The following is an 18,675-nucleotide window of genomic DNA, read 5'->3' on the forward strand; positions in this document are numbered from 1 at the left end:
ATATATATATAGTGTGTTTTTGTATGTGTAAGTGTGTGTATATCTGTGTTTTATTTTGTTTTCAAAGAAACAGAAACCTGCTATGCACACTGATCTGCAGTTTGGGTTTCTCACTTAGCATTGTGGACTTTGGTAAAGTTACAGATAAAGACCCCTGGCTGCATTATATTATGTAGAACAGAGGGTTTCTGTTTCATTCAAACATATTCTTATATGGTCATTCACACTATTTGCTGCTACAAGCCTACCTCTAATTTGAATGTATGTTTACATAAAAGCACTTTAATTTCTATAGGATAGAGTCTCCAATTAATGAGTCAAGAGTTAGGGCTTCTTTTTAACAAATGGTATTTTTTTCAAACTGAACATGAAAGTTCATAAAACAACCTAAAACATGTAGCAAGTCAAAATTTTGGGTTTTTTTTGGTTTTTTTTGTTTTGTTTTGTTTTTTAGTACCAAGGAATTGAACTCGGGTCCTTGCGCTTGCGAGGCAGGCAGCAGAACCTAACATTTGTATTTCTGTAGACTCTGAAATTGCAATTCTATAAATTTTTCAAAAGAAAAAATTGAACAAATATGGCATATATTTTAATGTTTATAGATGCATATTTTCTGAAGCCCTGTCTATAAAAAAGAGGAAATATCCAAAAGCTCAAGAAAACAAGTAAATTATGATAGCCACACAATAAACATACACTAAAAGTGGATTATACTATGTATAAAAATTTGGAAAGACGTTGACAATGTAAGATGTTTAAAAATATTCTTAAATAAGAAAGAGAATATTAAACTGAATGTCACTTTTTTTTGTTTGTTTTGTTTTTTTGTTACCAGGGATTGAACTCAGTACCTTGTGCTTGCGAGGCAGGCGCGGTGTCACTCAGCTAAATCCCTATCCCTGAATGTCACTACTCTGAAATAATTTCAGAGAAAGGATACTAACGGAAAACATCTGCCAAAATGCCAACGATAGTCCTGTAGAGTGAAGCTAAGTGTTTTTCACTTCATTTTTTTGTTTGTCTAACACCTGTTCCATCAATATTTATTCAGTAGCTCTATACCAGGTACTATACTAGGCACAATGCTGAAAAAGCAGAAACTTAATGAAAACTTACTGTGTCTGTGAGGACAGGAAGAGCTGAGGTCCCAGGTAATGAGGCAGTGGGGCTTTAGGAGATAGGGCAGGTCATAGGCTCAAAAACTATTTGGAATTGTATAATTTAATCTTTGTAACAAGACTGTGGTACTACCATATCTAATGTACTACAAAATTTGTATAAATTGCCTAAGGCTACAGAGCAAATAAGTGATAGGAGATTTCTCAGCTCTCAGGACCTCAGTATCCTTATCATTAGAGTGTCAGTGGAAACAGTGTATGGTACTTTCCAGCAGGGTAGTAGGAAGAAAGTATATGCTCTCCATACTCTCATCCTGTACCTGGCAGGTGGATATGAGGCAGATGCCCTGGAAACTTCATCTGCCAGATCAATCTAAGTTCCAGGTTGACATTAGACATGATACACCACCAAGGAGATTGACCCGGGAGCCTAAAGGCTAGATGGGGACTGAATAGCAAAGAAGAGGCAAGACAGCTAGGTAGGCAGCCACAGATGATTCTGTCAGGGCTCCCAAGAGCAGCCAGGAAATGCCACCATACCTGCCTGTTACTGAAGAAGCCAAATCATGATTATACCAGCTATTGATCTTTACCACATGTGCCAGCAAGATGAACACGGAAGAGACAAATTCCCAGGGACAAGAAGAACTACTAGACAACATGCAGGTGATGAACGGCAAAGCTTTCATCTTCCAAAAGAAACTGAAATGTAATTAAGGATCAAAAGGTATAATAGATAATGTGACATGGGAAGAAAAGGGGTAAAAGGGAAGGGGAAGAGGGAAGGGTATGGGAAAGGAAAGAAGGGATATGGAATTAATATGAGAAAAGGAAAAAATGGAAACAAAGTCTTTGTAAATAGGGGTGAAGGGGTTGAAAGGAAGTCAGAGGAAGGGGGAACAAATACGAACCAGGATATACGATGTAAAGGTACAGTTTGCAATGATGAATGTCATTATATTGTACACCTAAAATATACCAATAAAAAAAACCTACAAAGGACATCATGGAGAAGAGGGAGAAGAAACCTGGGACGAAGGCTATTTTGCCCAATGGGCCTATTCAATCAAAACTACCCCACAAGGTTTTCAATTTGGACAAGTGATAGTTTAAACCATTCAAATTATTCCACATGAATCAATTTACTAAATGGAGATACATGAAAGTTTTTCCAGGTATAGAGAGGATGGGACCTGTGAACGCATACCATTTGGAAAATAACAACAATAATAACAATAATAAAAATAACATGAAATGGGAAAGAGATGAGAACGTCAAGGTGAGATAAACTGGCCTCGGCTTTTTTCCCATTGCTCCTTGTTAGCCAGACCCAGGAGTGCTGTACTAATTTGTCACTCTTTCTTTCAGTAGTAAACAAAGCAGCTCAACATGTTTTTGTTCTAGGCCCCATCCCAAATTGGATTCTTCGAATTTCAAGCAGGTAGACGATAAGTGCAACCAAAGTCATACAGAGTAAAGGGGAAAAAAATAATCAAGAGATTGAAAACTGAATTTACGAAAGAAACTATTGGATATGATCCTCTATGACATTTAGAATAGAAACAAGAAACTTAAGACAGGTTGAAATGCTTGAACTGCTGAAAGCATAAAGCAATAACATATGCCAAAAGCTCAGATGCAGGTTTCCAGTATCTCAAAAGAACCCAAGTAAATCTACTCCTGGACAACAGTAGCCAGGACAGTAGACAGTGGGATACATTCAGCCACAGGAAAACCTGTACGACTCAACTCGCTCCTGGTACACTGTGGCCCAGCCCTTCCTGCTTAACCCCTTGCCTGTGCAGACCTATTCCTTTTACACACATGCATATGCATACCTACACACAAAAGCACACACGCTTCCCCATCATTCTCCTCCTCATGCCCTTGTCCTGGGTTTAAGCAAACTGTTATGCTACAAAGTTACTGTTGGTATTTCACTTAAAATACATGTTACATGTCACATTAAGTTAGTATTTTTCAATTTATAGATTTCCAGAAATAGTATACATGAACAGCTAAAAATTACTGAGGAAAATTGCTTCAGGAAAATCCTATCCCAAAAACTTATTTCAGTTGCCCTTTATCGTGTCAAACAAATCGCTTCTCGGCCTTTTGGCTAAGATCAAGTGTATCGTGTCAAACATTGTAACTTTTTAAATGTTTAAAATCATTTCTTAACATTAAAATATACTTGATCTTCATAAAATATGGATCTCTGGTCCTTTTGAGAAATCAAATTTTCAGCAACGCTGGATCTGGGTTGTCACAGGACAGTGATTAACCGGTGCTAGGTTGCCATTGGTACCCACAGTTTTTGAACACTTCGGTCTTCCTATCGCTTTCACTGGACTGAGACAAAATGCCAATAACCATTCCTGAGCATAGTTATACTTTTATAGATAAAAAATTTAATGGAACATTTCTGGTGTGCACATGCTTTAAAAAATAAGAAAATGGAAGATCAGCAATGGAGACCTTGAATTTCAAAAAGTGGGGCTGAAGAAAGAGAAGAGCACATGATGAAAGCACAGACTTTCTCTATGCTTCATATCAAACAATAAAATGTGGTTTTATGGGGAAAATCCATTTACAAAAGAATTTGGGGCAATCCTGTCTATTATGCTCCAAATAACTGAAGTTACTTTGTTTTTCACAAAGAATTAATGCAGCTTGTATCAACCAGTTCAGCTCCCCTGGGAATCTCCTATTACTTGAAAAGCTACAAGAGAAAACTCATCAAATACCAAATGCTACTTACTAGGGAGAAAGCATAATTCCTACCTGTGTCCCTAGAGGGATTTCTGTCATCCTGGCCTCGCTCCATCCCATTGGGTCCAATTTGATATCACCACTGCCCCTGTAGAAACGAGGGAGCTGAGGGCAAGTGCATATCCAGGTGGTGAAGAAACCAGCACATTAGACAAGCTCAAATTAGCTCAGCTGATATGTACAGAGTGCTCATTGTGTGCTGTATTCAAAAAGGGTTTAAACTGAAGAACAAGTGACATTTAAAAGAACTCTAAAAGTGCAGAATCAATTATCCAAGCACCTGCGTAGATTAAAACCAAAAACAATAAAGGTTTGGGAAATCAGACTATCTTCCAGGCTACATTTTAGGGTTTAATTCTTGATCTCTTAGCCCTAAAAAGAGACAAAATCCACAATTCCTTCCTGTCCGTTGTAATGGAAAAGCAGAATGTTCCTTTGTCTTCAGTATTTTCATTTCCTTCTACAATGATATTTAAGTAAGTTTAGCTTTAGTAATAAAGAGAATATCCACAATTACCAAAGTGAGAAAAAGTAGCATAGAAAAATAAGAACACATGAGAGTAACAAAAGAAAAAACAAGCCAGAGTATAACTGGAAAGATATGCGGATTTTTCAGTTCAGATTAAGAGAAAGTTGTAACAAAATAATTATGTCAATTGTTATAATAATAAATGATCAAAAGATCATTAAAAGAATAAAGCAAAGGAAGAGAGAACAAGTATATGCTTTGTAGCTTTAAGGTGGAGAAAAAAGTGCAAAAGAAAGCAAATATCAAAAACTTATGTATAGATATTGGCAAAAGGCAAGAAATAAACCCTCAGAATAAAACAAAGAAAACCAAACAGAAGAAAAATAATAACAGAAAGAGCACTACAGTAAAAATAGGTGGAAACAGAGAAAGAAAAATATTTAAAATATTAAAATGGAAAAGAACAAGCATGTTAATGACATATGATTAACAAAATATTTTCCTGCCTCAGCATAAATTTTAACTTTCGGCTGCCAGCTAGTAACTCAATGTTTTTATTATATTTCAGCATCAAAATTAATTGTTAAATAGCAGCTTCATTATAGCTGTAAATCTCTGAATGTTGGAAAAGAGAAAACTCTTTTATAGTTTTATATCCAACATTTACCCTTATCATGATTTCATGTGTTTGTAAAATGTAAATATACTCATATACAAAAAGATTTTGATTAAAGTGGATTTCTCAAACAAATAATTAACTTTTTGAATAATCCCTATGCTGAACAGCACTCATTAAACATGAAAGCTTATACTGCACTGAGCCTATTAAAAAGAATGAAAGAGATATTTTCTTTCATATTTAAACTGTGTGATAGCCCTTTGAGAATTCAAATCCATCAAATATTATTATTTCATAAAGAGGGTAGAACAGAAACTGTTTTCATTTAGAAACTGTTGTCCTTATCATCTCTGTCAGCACATTTAACTGCTCTCTGTAAGATTCTTCTGTCTCTCCTGAAGCATCATCACTACTGAGAATCTAAATAATTTATCCCCTGTGGTATCTTTAATGCAAGTATCTACTAATCTTCCTATCTCTTCTTTGACAATTTCCTCTACTCTTTAGACTCAGACTTGTAATATTTATTTCAAGATATTTTCCAGTGCCGTAAAATGCCTCATTTGTGCCACTTCTTATTTATTTTTTCATTGTCCTCTCCCCCAAAAAAGTATCAAGGGGAAAAAAGAAAGCTATAATTTATGAATATTATAGAAATTTCATAATGCTATAACAGTATTAAGAATTAAAGACCGGCTACATTTTATTTCTTTGCACCATGGAGCAAGACATCATGCTTGATATCAGGTAGAGTGGGGGAAGCATGTTATTACCTTAACTAGAACTTGGAAAAATTCAAAATTACCTTTGCAAGTGAGAGATCATCAGCAAATTATGCTCAACCTCTTTCTATACAATATGTCATATAATGACATATGATTTTTCATTCTTTAGTAATCGAATTCTCTGTCGACATAATAACACACAAAAGCTCTGAAAAAAGTACTTGGTAGTCTCAATAAAAGGCAGCAAAACAAATGTTTATAAGAAAATATCTTGCAGAAAAGTTTGCTACCTCTGAATTCCTGCTGTCACTGAACTACACATTCATCAAGTATTCACAGTGCCTTAGTCATAGGTTTTCTATGGTTAGAAGGACAAATACTTTTTTTATTTTTAGGATAGTACTGGTGCTCAAAATGATGTTCTATGCCAATACTATTTTCAAGTCGATCCTTGCTCCCCTCCCTACAGAACATGAGCCAAAAATGGAAAATTATGAGCCTGGGTTTGAGATAAGTGGCAGTTGATTCTGAAGACAGAGTACTTTGAAAAGCCTTAGTCATAGCTCCACAAAAGAAGCAGGGATTGACACATTCATTTGCATTAATTACCTCTGAGAAACTTTACCATTTAAGGTAAAGCACAATTCTATGTTCAGTAATCAATAAATGTGGTAGCCAACGAGTGAAGGAATTAATATAGGACTCGCAAAATTCACATATATGAATTTTCCCCCATCATCAGAACAACAGCTGAAAGAACTGCTAAAGACTCAAAGAGTCCAGTGTTGTGCAGTAAACACAGGAAACATTCTTCTATAAATACTGGAAATTTTCTCCGATTAATTCCTTATGAAACATTAGGTTCTTTTCGCATACATCAATTATAAAAATCGTTGTTATGAGCATGGTATATTTTGAAGAAGAAACAAAAAAAAGGAAGTTCCCAGAGTGGGAAAGTCTATGTGGACAAACAGTGGCTTGAAGGTTGCCTAGATTTGGGGGAGAGGGGTTGGGAGAGGATGGTAGTGGGCAGGATGTCCTGATTTGGGATAACAGAAATGACCTAAACTGGATTGTGGTTACAGTGGTACAACTCTGTTAACGTGTGAGAACCTATTAAATCTTGCCTTTTAAGTTTGTGGATTGTGTGGTATGCAAGTTTTTAGTTCAATAAAGTTATTTTGATTTTTTAAATTATCAAATCAGGTCAATAACAAGTACTCTTTCTCACATGCTGCAAAATTGCTCTGTTACAGCTTAGATGGCGGTATTAAATACGAGTCACTGCTGTGCACACAGCCAGAGATAGATGTGAATGAATTCCCAGTCACAAAACCATCATACCAGTGAGGATAAAGCTGTAAAGAGATTGTTTCTTTGTGTCATCTACCATAAGATAAACTTTTGTTTGTTCATTCATCTGCTCATGCATCCATCCAGAAATCTTTATTGAACTCCTGAAATAGCTAAGACGATAAAAGTTTATAGAAAGACAAACAAAGGTAATATTCAAAATAAATTTTCAGGGCAGATAAGATGTGAAATGCAGAGAAGCAAGTGAACAAACAGCATGAGTCTGAAAGGCATAAAACGAGAAATGAGAACAGAAAAGGATCCAATTCTGCCTCATATCTCAGGTTTTCACCATTGTTTTTCATTTTGCACATGCAGAAAACAAGAGCAAGGTAAAGACTCACTGATCCCACCGCAGAGTACACATGTTTCAGTTTGCCAACAAATTTCTGTCACCAGTGAAACAGTTGAATATGTACTATTTTGCAGTTATTGTGGGAAATAATCTTTCTTGACATTGTCCCTCATCCTATCATCCTTCCTCTTAATCATCTTACTGTGACACACGTCTCTGGCAAATAACATATTATTCAAAAAGCAATTAGAAACAGTACTGAAGCATAAGTACTAAACTAGCATTAGGTAAAGTGAATTAATAAATCAAATTTGATTCTCTTTTTTGCTTACAGAAAGACAGCAGCAACAAAGTTCTCAAGACCACAAAAAAGTAGAAACATTTATGCTGGGAAATTTCTCTGTGGACAGGTTTTTGGTAATGAATTCAATTTCTTATATAAAAATACAGCTACTCAGATTATTTCTTCTTGTATCGATATTGCCAAATTATGACTGTCAAGAAATTTGCCTATTTCTTTTGTGGGGTTTGGGTGATAATTTATTGAAATAAATTAGTAACCAACGATAGAAATGATCCCTGAAAATATAGGCTTTAAATTAGTAGTCCCTATACATTTTACTTGTTTTCAGTCCATACATACAAATTAATAGTTCCTCTTTAATTCTTAAATCATTCTTGATATTCAACATTTAATTATTGATATTCATAGTTTTTTCTATCTTTGTTTTTTACCAATCTTACTAACGATTTCCAGTTATATTAATCATCTCAAAACATTAACATTTAAATCAGTTAATTTTTTTCTACTTTATTTCTGTTCTTATGTGCTCTTTATTATTTTCTTCTTCCTACTTGCTTTTGGTTCAAATTGCTCTTTTTCTAACCTCTTCAGATGGAAGCAGAGAAATAATATAAACCCTCACTTTTAAATTTGAACATTTAAAAATATAATTTACCTCTTTAATACCTCTTGTTATATCCTATCATTTTTTATAATACCATGATAGTGACTCTGTGATTAAGTCACAGTGGCTTAGGACAATGAAGGTTTATTTCCTTCTCACACTACACACCCCCTAAGGGACAGTTAACGGCTCTACCCCACATGGCCCTTGCCTGGGACTCAAGTGTGCAGCAATTATCTGCAACACTGCTGACCACCAAGGAAGAGCAAAGCTGGAGGGTCGTACATGTGTGATCTAATGCTCTTCTTCAGAAGTCACCCCCACCTTCCACTAACCCACCAGAACTAACCACAAGACCAGGACGCATAATCCCACCATGTGTCAGAGGTGATGAGATAAACGTGTCTGATGAATTACACAAATGACCACGATCAGTACAATACACAACCTGTGAGAACAAAAACCTTGAGGTTTTTATATTTCACTGTTCCATTTCCAATGCCTAGGATGTACCTTGCACATTAGCAGGCACTCTAAAAGTCCTCCTGAATGAATGCAGGACAGCTCTTTCATTAACCTGTCTTGCACATGTAGGACTAAAATAATGTCTAGAATTGTCGAAGTACTGTATCCAATGCTTATCCTCCTCCCACTGCTGACAGTTTTCTGAGGCAGAGTAAAAATATTCTTGTTTCACATTCAGTTTGTTCTGTCAACTAGAATCAGCTGTTCAGTAAATTCTCTGTTCTCTTTTAGACACGGATTGTTCTGCACTTGTGTTTACAAAATTCAGACAGAGTTCAGTAATCTGTTTAGGCTCTAAATAGAAGCAGGAAAGCAATCTAGAAATAAATGGATGTGTCATTTGCTTGAGCCTGGGCTCACACGCATGCTGGGGTTGGGCCCCCGTCACCACAACCACATCACTGCTCACCACAACAAAACATCTGTTCATCCCCAGAGGAAGAAAGATGTTTCTCTTACTGTGTGCGGTGTTGTGAGAGTCAGAAAGGCTTTCACTGTCCCCACCACTGCTGCTTCCAAGTTGACCTTCCCACCTCCAATTGGACAGTGCCACCACAGATATGGCACTGATTCCTTGGAACAGAGATGCAGGCAGGCACAGAGTGGAGACACTCTTGAGAAATAGCTTTTTTTTCACTTCTGTTTCCCACTTTTGGGAGGGAGTCAGTGTTGACGGCCCTACCAACGAGCCAAAATGGGGAGTTCAGAAGATTAAGGAAACTGCAGAACTAAAGCCACTGATTTTGCACTATTTCAGAGGAAATATTAGGGTTTCTCTAAAACACCAGTTTTAAAGACACTCCATTTAAGTTAGAAACAGAACAAAGTTACACAGATATATCTATTAGTCATTGCCTTGTAAAATGAAATCCTGCACTCTTGCTATCTCACCTGACCTCCATTGATCCTTCTACTCTCTTTTCTGCTTACCTTGTACCTCCCTCTACTGTGCACCCAACACTCTGTATACACTGCTGCCTGTGGCTTCCGTACTTGCCCTGCCCTTCATGGGATGTCTTCTCCTAGAAAATGCAGAAACTGCCCCTTCATCATCTTCAGGTCTCTATTCAAATACCACCTCATCAGCGAGGTAATTATGGTGACTTCTTGGACTCTCCCCACCCAACTCCACCTACTGGATCAGTCACCACAGCATTACTTTCCTCTGTCATAGTATAGAATGGTGTCCATTTGTTTAGTGTCTGTGTTTCCCACTAGGATGTAAACTCAACCACAGCAGGCACTTTTTTGTTCAATAGTGGATCCCTGGAGCCTAGAAAACATTCAGTAAGTTATTTATTAAGCAAAACAAAATCAACACCTGTACTTCAGGTTCCTACACTTTGCAAAGGAGTTGAGATAAACCAATAAGCACGATCCAAAGAGTGAAGAAGTTCAGGAAATTCTAAATTTCAGAGAAGAAACCCAATGATATTCATACCTTCACATCTTAACATGTACATCTGTGAACATAAGTCTGTTTTTCTTTAGTCTTTCCTAGGGCTACAAAAAATAGATTTATACATCCACTTCTTTCTGCAGACTTGGAGAGCAGACAGAGATGATCGAATGAGAATTTAATTTTTCAATTTTAAAAAGAGATTAACATATCTTCTGTTCAGTATATGATGGGGATGGACTTCAGTAATGAAAGTCACAAAAATGAAGATGTTAATTTTAAAAGAAGGAGGAGAAGAGTGTACGTGCATCATCAGGTCTGCTCACACTTCCTCCTTCCTCCTGTCCACTCTCACTGACATCATCTCTAAGGTGAATTTGGCCACTGAGGCCGGGTGCTACCCAGCAACTGCACACGTCGCTGCCTAGAAACAATGAGTTCCGATTTCATCTTTTCACATGATTTTGATCTTGCCATCTTTGTGATCAAAAACTTTTAACTTTGTTATTTCATTTCATGTGTTTTGCTTTATATATAATCTTACACAACTTTTTAGATTTAAATTTTTTTTCAGGGAGGGATGTGTTGTGTGGCTTCCTAATGCTTTCAAGATACATTTTAAGTTCCTCAACCTGGAATTCAAGACTTCCATTTCCCAAAGCAAGAAACAAATCTGCTACAAGGGAAAGTGCCTTGTTCACACTCCCCAAATCATTTCCCCCTTTCTCTTTCCTTCAGTTTTGCATTTGTCACTTCTCCAGCTGGAAATGCCCTCCTTCTTCCTTCCACAGATCTTTCTAGTGGTGCCCCAAGGCAAAGCTCAGCTTCAGACCAAGGAAATGTGGGTCACAACAGAGATTTTTATTAGAGGTGGTGAGTTCTCCATTATTGAAAGTGCTCAGCAACAGCTTAAGATGTACCAAAGAAACAGATGCATCCACCCTGTGATCCCTGGATCCCACAAACTCCTACTTCACTATTAACCTTATCTGACCATTTATGTTAGGGAGGACTTCTTACCCTTCAGAATGAGTGGTCCATCCCACCGAGGAGGCGATTATCATCGGCTAGCACTACAATGATGTTGCAGCTGTATTTTTTTATGTCTGTGTCTAATCTGTATCTGATAATGCAGCTATATTTAAATATGCCTGTGTAGTTGTTTTGCCAGACTGTAACCTCCTGATAGGCTGAGGCTCATGGCAGCTAGCACTATCCCTTCTGAACAATAAATACTTAATGTTTGTCAGTGATGGTGCTCAACATGATATTGCTGTTCAAACAGAAATAAAATGAGAAGGACATTTAAAGGGGTCAAGTTATAAAGTAGCAAGAAACATTAATATTTAAATTCAAACTCAGTCTCCCAGGATACGGGATTTGCTTGTCCACTCTTAGCTGATTTAATCATTTCACTGTTCATGACCTCAAGAACACAGAAAGTATTACGACAATCATGGACCAGGCAAGGAAAATGTTGATGGGCAATCATACTCCTCTTAAATCAAAGGGAAGAAACAGAGTCCAGCCTGGAACACTAGGTTACTGATGGTTGCAAGGATGGAAGAATTGTGCTGAGTTTCTCTGAGTTCCACAGCAACAACACACTTTGTGGAACTGTACACCTTCTGGCTGGGTCAGTGAAATAACTTTAACCAACAAAAAGGGCTGGTCACGTCAGAGTCAATGCCAGGAAAGATCACTGAAACAGACAATGTGGACCAAAGCTGTAAGGAGTAGCCTCGTGCAGTCCAGTCCTAAAGCAGACAGGCCAGGCTCGCCAGCTACCAGTTTACCATCTGGGCAGCCTGAAAAGGTGCCCATCTGTGAATCAGAAGGCTCAGCCATTTGCCAATTCTTCTGCTGGCTAGTCTGGTGACCTTGGAGTCAGGAAAATCAACCCTGTACATTTCTGTTTACCTATCAACAGCCATGTTAAACACAAAAACACAGAACTGCTTCTATCAACTGCCAGTATTCACAGTGAGATGCAGAGTGTTAGGACCACCTCTGTAAACCAACAGTCTTTGCTAGAGAAGCCTCTTAGCCCAGTCAGATACCCATGTGTCCAGAAGTCTTGTAATTGCTTTCCTTTGTCCCCTTCTATCCTGAACCCTGCAGGGTAACACAACCACCATATCAGAACGTTCTCCTACTTCCTCCCATCTACCATAAATTATTCACCCTTTGGAATGAGATCTCCCACTCCTGCCAGTTGTTAACATCCTTGTGAGTTCATCACACCTCCTAAGTAACATCGTATTTTAACTCAGTGAAAATATCTTAAAAATTTTATTCCAGCTGGGCACAACAGCACATCCTTACAATCTAGCTACTCAGGGGGCTGAGTCAGGGGGACTGCAAATTGGAGGCCAGCCTGGGCACATTTTGTGGGACCTTATATTAAAATTGTTGAAAGTTTAGAAGTCCTGGAAATGTAGCTCAATGATAAGAGCACCCCTGAGTCCCATCCCTGGTATCACACACACAAAAAATTTTGTGGTAATTAATAGAAGAAAAATGACAACAAACCAGGAAGAAAAGTCAGTACCCTCTCAAATCACACATCTGTTTCAGCGGTGACTAATCACTCTACGATTTGAACAACCAACAACAAACCCCTATCAATGTGGTTTTAAACGAATCAAATAAGCAAGGACTCTTCACTTCCAATTTTACTGCATGTTATTTAATCAGCTGTCAGGCCCACGCTGGCTAGTCACATCTCGCACAGAGTGGAGTCGTTTCCTCTGCAGTGTATGTGTGGATCTTAATGCCTGCTGCAATTCCATTGGAGAGGTACCTTCATTAGGAACTTCTGCCTTGACCTCCCACTGATGGGAAATAAGAAGAGGAGAAGAAGGCAAGAAGCACACCCGGAAAGGAAAAGTCCCTTAGCCTCTGAGTGACTAGTCTATCAAGTACAGTAAAAAGTACCTAGAAAGACACCCTGGTTTGTAATTGCTTAATTACAGTGCTCGAACCTGAGTTAGTTTATTAGTTCCTTGAGCTATCTTTTTACAGTGTTTGTATCCTCTGTGCTACAGGAACTAGAGCAGCCAGACGATTCTATCACACTGGAGCTGCAGCGATTGCTGTTTAGTGCAAATGGTGGCGCGGCTGACCGCAGCGCAGACGCAGGGAGGCACCCAGTAAGAGGTGTGGGAGGAAAGGACTGTATCTTTGTAAGTTCCAGCCTCCTCTTCCTTCCAGGCTCTATGAGAGAGAAGGACATTAAAGTAACAGGACTAAGTCTTTTGTAAAGGGCTACTGAGTTCAGTAGCTCTTGTAACACCAAACATCTCTGTGATGAACTGTATTCACTGGGTTTTTTTTAGAAATAATAATTCGGGCTGGAGACCTGGCTCAGTGGTGCCGCCGCCTGCCTCACAAGTGCAAGGTCCTGAGTTCAATCCTTGGTACTGAAAAAAAAATTAATAATTTCCTGGGTTACTTCTAATCTATCTTAATGTCGAATACATAAATAAGCTCCTTTATAAAGAAAATTATTATGCCAGAAGACCATTCCAAGCTTTAGAATACCGTTTTTCTCTAACTTGAATTCTTTGATCACTTTGACTCTTAAAATAAAACTCCATACTCTACAGAAAGAAACTGAGTTTTGACAATTTAAACACTTAGAAATAATGAAGTTCCTAGCATTTATTAACAATTGGTAAAAAACGAAGGTGGTCATACAACATTTAAATAATATTTGTCAAGAGTATCAATTATTGTGTAATATTTTGAGAGGAAAAAATTTAAAACTATGGATGTGCTGAGTAGTATCTGACTACATATCTAGCATTTGTTCAGGTAATTCCCCTGAAATGAAGTCCTCATTGTCCTGATAATACAATAATTAATTAATTGGTGACATTTATGCTGGGTAATCACAAATAGACTTTTTAAAATATACTATCAACTACAGTGATAACCATTTATTTTGTTCAGCTATTTGAATATCAAATTAACACAAAGGAACTCAAACCATACTTATACCACTGTATTGAAATAACATTTTTTCTTTCCCAAATATTTGGATTTTCATGTTTTCATATCCCTGCATCAACATGACTATCTTGCTCACATTTTTGGAAGGCCTAAATCTTTTCTGTTTTAAAATAAAATCTTTATGTAGTTCAAAATAAAAGGGGGGAAAATCTCAAACCAGGCTTAAAACTAAGACAACTAAAAACAGGCAGTTAGTGCAATTAAATTCATTAATGACAAAATATTATTGAGTCACTTCAATAAAACAAAAGAAACAAAGTAAAATGTATCTTCTCAAATTTCTCGATAGATTGAGAATGCTTTTCCCCCTCAAAATTTCTGGTTTTAAATTAAAACAGACCTAGGTACACAGAAAATAGCAAGCCCTTTAAAAGCTCACATAGTATAAACACAAGAAAGTATATCTTTGGAATCTATTATAGCCATAAAGTTATTCTTTTTAGCCATCTAAAAACCATTCTTTTTTAAAATTCACAGCCTACCAGAAAAGAATCTGGATTTTTATGAAGCTGGATATCTTGAGGGAATGAAATGCTTATTATATCCAAATGGAGGTCTCAATCCACTTTTTATAACTCTGAAATTCAAAAGACTCTGGTCTTTGTAACTAATTTATCGATAAGACCTAACCATATCACAATGTTTTAGCAAGAAAAACCTAACCTGAAATTATTTGAGGGCTCTTTGTAGTCTTTACTTATCTGACTTCATATAAATGTCTACAGAAATAGACATTCAACTTCATATGCTTGACAATGGGGTGCCCTACTAAGTATAAGTGCATGAAACACATTTGGCCACAGGGTTTTGAATAAAAATGGTGGGCCTGGATTAAATCTAGTGAGCACACTGTATTCTGTTCTGAGCACTATTCAAGGTAGGCAGGTCATCACCTAATATATCTCTCTCTCTCTCTCCAGTAAGATGACCACTCTCCTAGGCACCCCAGACTACCTTCCTACTCACCTTCAATTTCACATTTACTAGAAGCTTCACAGGGTCTCCCATAACACCATCCTGTAGACTTCCCATTGTTCTATCTTCAGTGCAGACTGATGCCCACAATCTAACCCTGAGATATTGCCAGCAGCTTCTAAAATGCCTTCCTATTTCCTTTGTACACCTCAATCACTCACTTTCCAATTCCCCTTAGATTCAGCTTCAAGATTAATCATGTCATCACCCTACACCTTGTTCAATTATCTTCCTTGATTCGGAGACCATAATGGAGGAGATAAAATCCAAAGCTAGGATACTGGCACCTAAAAAACAACAACAACAAAAAAAACCCAACCTACTTTTCCACAGAATCTCTGGTTCTTCTCTAACACAACTCCTTCAGTCAAGATAATTCCTGAGTTTTCTCTACACTCTCAAAAAAAGCTGTTATCCGCACCTTCCTTGTTCACATCATGTACCCGATGACCTGAACTCTGTAATGAAATCTTTGTATTATTTGTAACCCTTTTAATCCACTCATGCATTAGACTCCACTGAGATGCCAAATCGGCGGCAAAGCTTTCTTTTGCCTTCCTGGCCCACTGTGATCTCCTCTCTTGGATTCCCACAGCACTCATACTCTCTGCTATTCATTTGATACTCAATATGCACTTCCTTATATTATCTGCGTGCTTAATTTTTCATGTATACGCATCTTATCTCTTTAACCAGATTTTAAATTGCTTATCTCATGTTTCATGAATGAACAAATGAATACCCTTCTATGGCTTACAATAAAATGGCAACACTGGCAACGCTAATGCGTAAAAGACAAATAAATATTATTTGCTCATTTGAACTTATCGAATACTAGTGTACCAGGCATTGTCTTCTGTAGGGAGAATGAAATGGTAAGCAATATCAACAAAAACCCTGCCCTCTCATGGGTTTACTGTGTAGCTGGGAAATCAGACATTAATGAAACAGTTCTACAGAGAACTGCACAAATAAATATACGTTTGGGAACAAAGCCATGCGATGTGAATAGTTTTGCACCATTTTCAGATGCTACACTGTCCACTTATTCAAGAAGATGGGCTTTGGTAAGGTGACTGGATCATGAGGGGTCAGTCCACTAATGGAAACAATTCGATGGCATTAGAGGGAGGACATGGAAACAGGAGGTGGGTTCTAGTTGAAGAGAGTGCAACAGGGGGCCTATATTTGGTCCCTGGCCCCTTCCTCTCTAGCTCTTTCCCTTTCGCTTTGCTACGTGGCTTCTGTAAGGTGTCTTTCCTCCACCACACTGCTCCCTCGTGATGTCTCTGCCTTGGAGCCAGCCAATAATAGATTAAAGTCTCCGGCACGGTGAAAGGAACTGGAAGAATGAGTGAAGGAGTTTGTTTGCTTGTTTGTTTATGGTTTTTGAGACAAGGGCTATGTAGCCCAGGCTGGCCTCAAACTCATGGTGACACTCCTGCCTCAGCCTCCCAAGTGTGCTACCATGCCCAGCAGAACTGGAACCATATAAACTGAAACTTCAATGGAATGTAATTTTCATAAATACTAATATAATACCTCAACAAGATTGAACTTTAAAACTAAATGAATTATTTTGATTATATCAATTTTATTTCACTTATGCACTCAAATTAGGGTACTAGCTGAATAGCCATAAATGCCAGGAATGGTGGTGCATGCCTATAACCCCAGCGCTATGGGAGGCTGATGCAGGAGGATCACAAGCTCAAGCCCAGGCTGAATTTAGTGACTTTGGAAGACCCCTTCTCAAAATAAAAAAATGAAAAAGGGCAGGGATGTAGCTGAGTGCAAAGGTCCTGGGTTTAATCCCCAGTACTGCAATAAATAAATAGTCATAAAACCGTAATATGTACTTCGCACAGAGAAATAAAATTGATAAGTCATGTGTTTACAGAATCATTCACTCTTCCTCATGATGCTTTAAATGAATAGTGTTTTCTTCTGAAATTTTCCAAGAGATTTCCCATAATAAAATGAGAGAAGACTTACAAGTGAGTGAAAGGAAAGGAGTAGCAACATTCAAGTTAATATATCACGTTTGGTGTTTTCGTACAGAATTACAGAAGGTGACACTGTGTAACTGATATTATAAAACTACGCTGATCATTTTGCAAACCATCTCAATATCTCTGCCACAGAAGTTCTGTGCCTCCACAGTCCCACTCCTCCCAACACTCACACACACCATCATCATCACTGCCCCCACCCCACCCCCTAGCACAAGCTCACATTCTCTAACTGTGACAGTTTCTCCTGAAACACAGCCTTTTTAGATAAATGATGTATAAATGCCAGTTATTTAGAACAGGGACGGAAACATTTATCACATACCAAGCCAGTAAGAGCATTTGCGTTTGCATTCCATTTTGGATCCCACCCCCCAAGACTGCAGGCTTGTGCGTTTCAAAGCACCCTGCTGACTCTTTCGGTGCAGGTGGACACAAATGGGAACTGGAGAGACAACAACTTAAGTCTGACAAGGGTGAGTCTGAGAGAACATCACAGAGAGAAATTAGCCAAGTTGACCGGAAGGGGACAAGTGTGAGAGGCGTTGGACAGCGTGTGTGCAAAGGCACCTCAGGAGAGCTCTGTATGGCACAGAACGTCAAGCGACCAAGTTTGGATTCCAGCAGAGTAAGTCATAAAGAGCTGTGGATGTCAACCAAAGGGATTTAGATTTTATTCCAAGACAGACGCCATTTGGCAATATAGAAAAATTATTCTAAAATCCATAAGGAAAAATGATGGGAGAACTATTAGGAGGAAATGATAGAGTTCATGAACCAAGGAAGAAACAATAGCCACAAAGACAAGGGAGAAAGAGAACACAAGCTTGCTGTTTATTAGGAAATTGAATCAGAAGTCCGTTTAAATCACTCATCAATATTTGCGGGTTATTGTGCCTTCTCTAATACCCCATATAATTTTGTAGACTTTTTGTAAAAAAGATTCCCGAATTTCACCTTTCTGTTTGTTTTTATTTTTTTTGGTACCAAGGATCGAACTTGGGTCCTTGTGCTTGCGAGGCAGGGAGAAAAAGATACTTGAAAAAGGAATGAAGCTGGGCCGGAGATGTAGCTCACCGGTGCTGCCGCCTGCCTTGCAAAAGCAAGGTCCCGTTTGATACCCAGGACCAAAAAAAAAAGTAATGAAGTTGACATTATATAATCTTTTAAGGTGTATGCAAAAATTATGACACACTTTTGCATTCTTTTTTCTAAAAAGCACTCAATAAACCACCTGCGGTCTGGAATACTTTTTCTTTTTTTGGTACCAGGGATTTGGTACTTAAAAAGCACTCAATAAACCACCTGCGGTCTGGAATACTTTTTCTTTTTTTGGTACCAGGGATTGAACTCGGGTCCTTATACTTACAAGGCAGGCAGCGGAACCACTGAGCTAAATCCCCAGACCCTGGAATACTTTTTCAGAGCTACGTTACTTATGCTAACAGCAAAATTTAAATCTAAGTCATGATGGAAATGTGATTTTAATAT

At 37.9% G+C, this 18,675-nt stretch overlaps 1 protein-coding gene and 1 pseudogene across 6 annotated transcripts in view; one reads left to right on the forward strand and one right to left on the reverse strand.

The window, feature by feature from the left end:
• The window catches only part of Tmem117 (transmembrane protein 117), a 559,715-nt gene that overhangs the window by 533,681 nt on the left and 7,359 nt on the right, over positions 1 to 18,675 (reverse strand). The window lies entirely within an intron of this gene.
• On the forward strand, positions 3,218 to 3,391 carry LOC117286224 (annotated as a pseudogene).

Source organism: Fukomys damarensis, unplaced genomic scaffold (genome assembly GCF_012274545.1).
Source record: "Fukomys damarensis isolate Sample0158 unplaced genomic scaffold, DMR_v1.0_HiC HiC_scaffold_15, whole genome shotgun sequence".
NCBI lineage: Eukaryota > Metazoa > Chordata > Mammalia > Rodentia > Bathyergidae > Fukomys > Fukomys damarensis.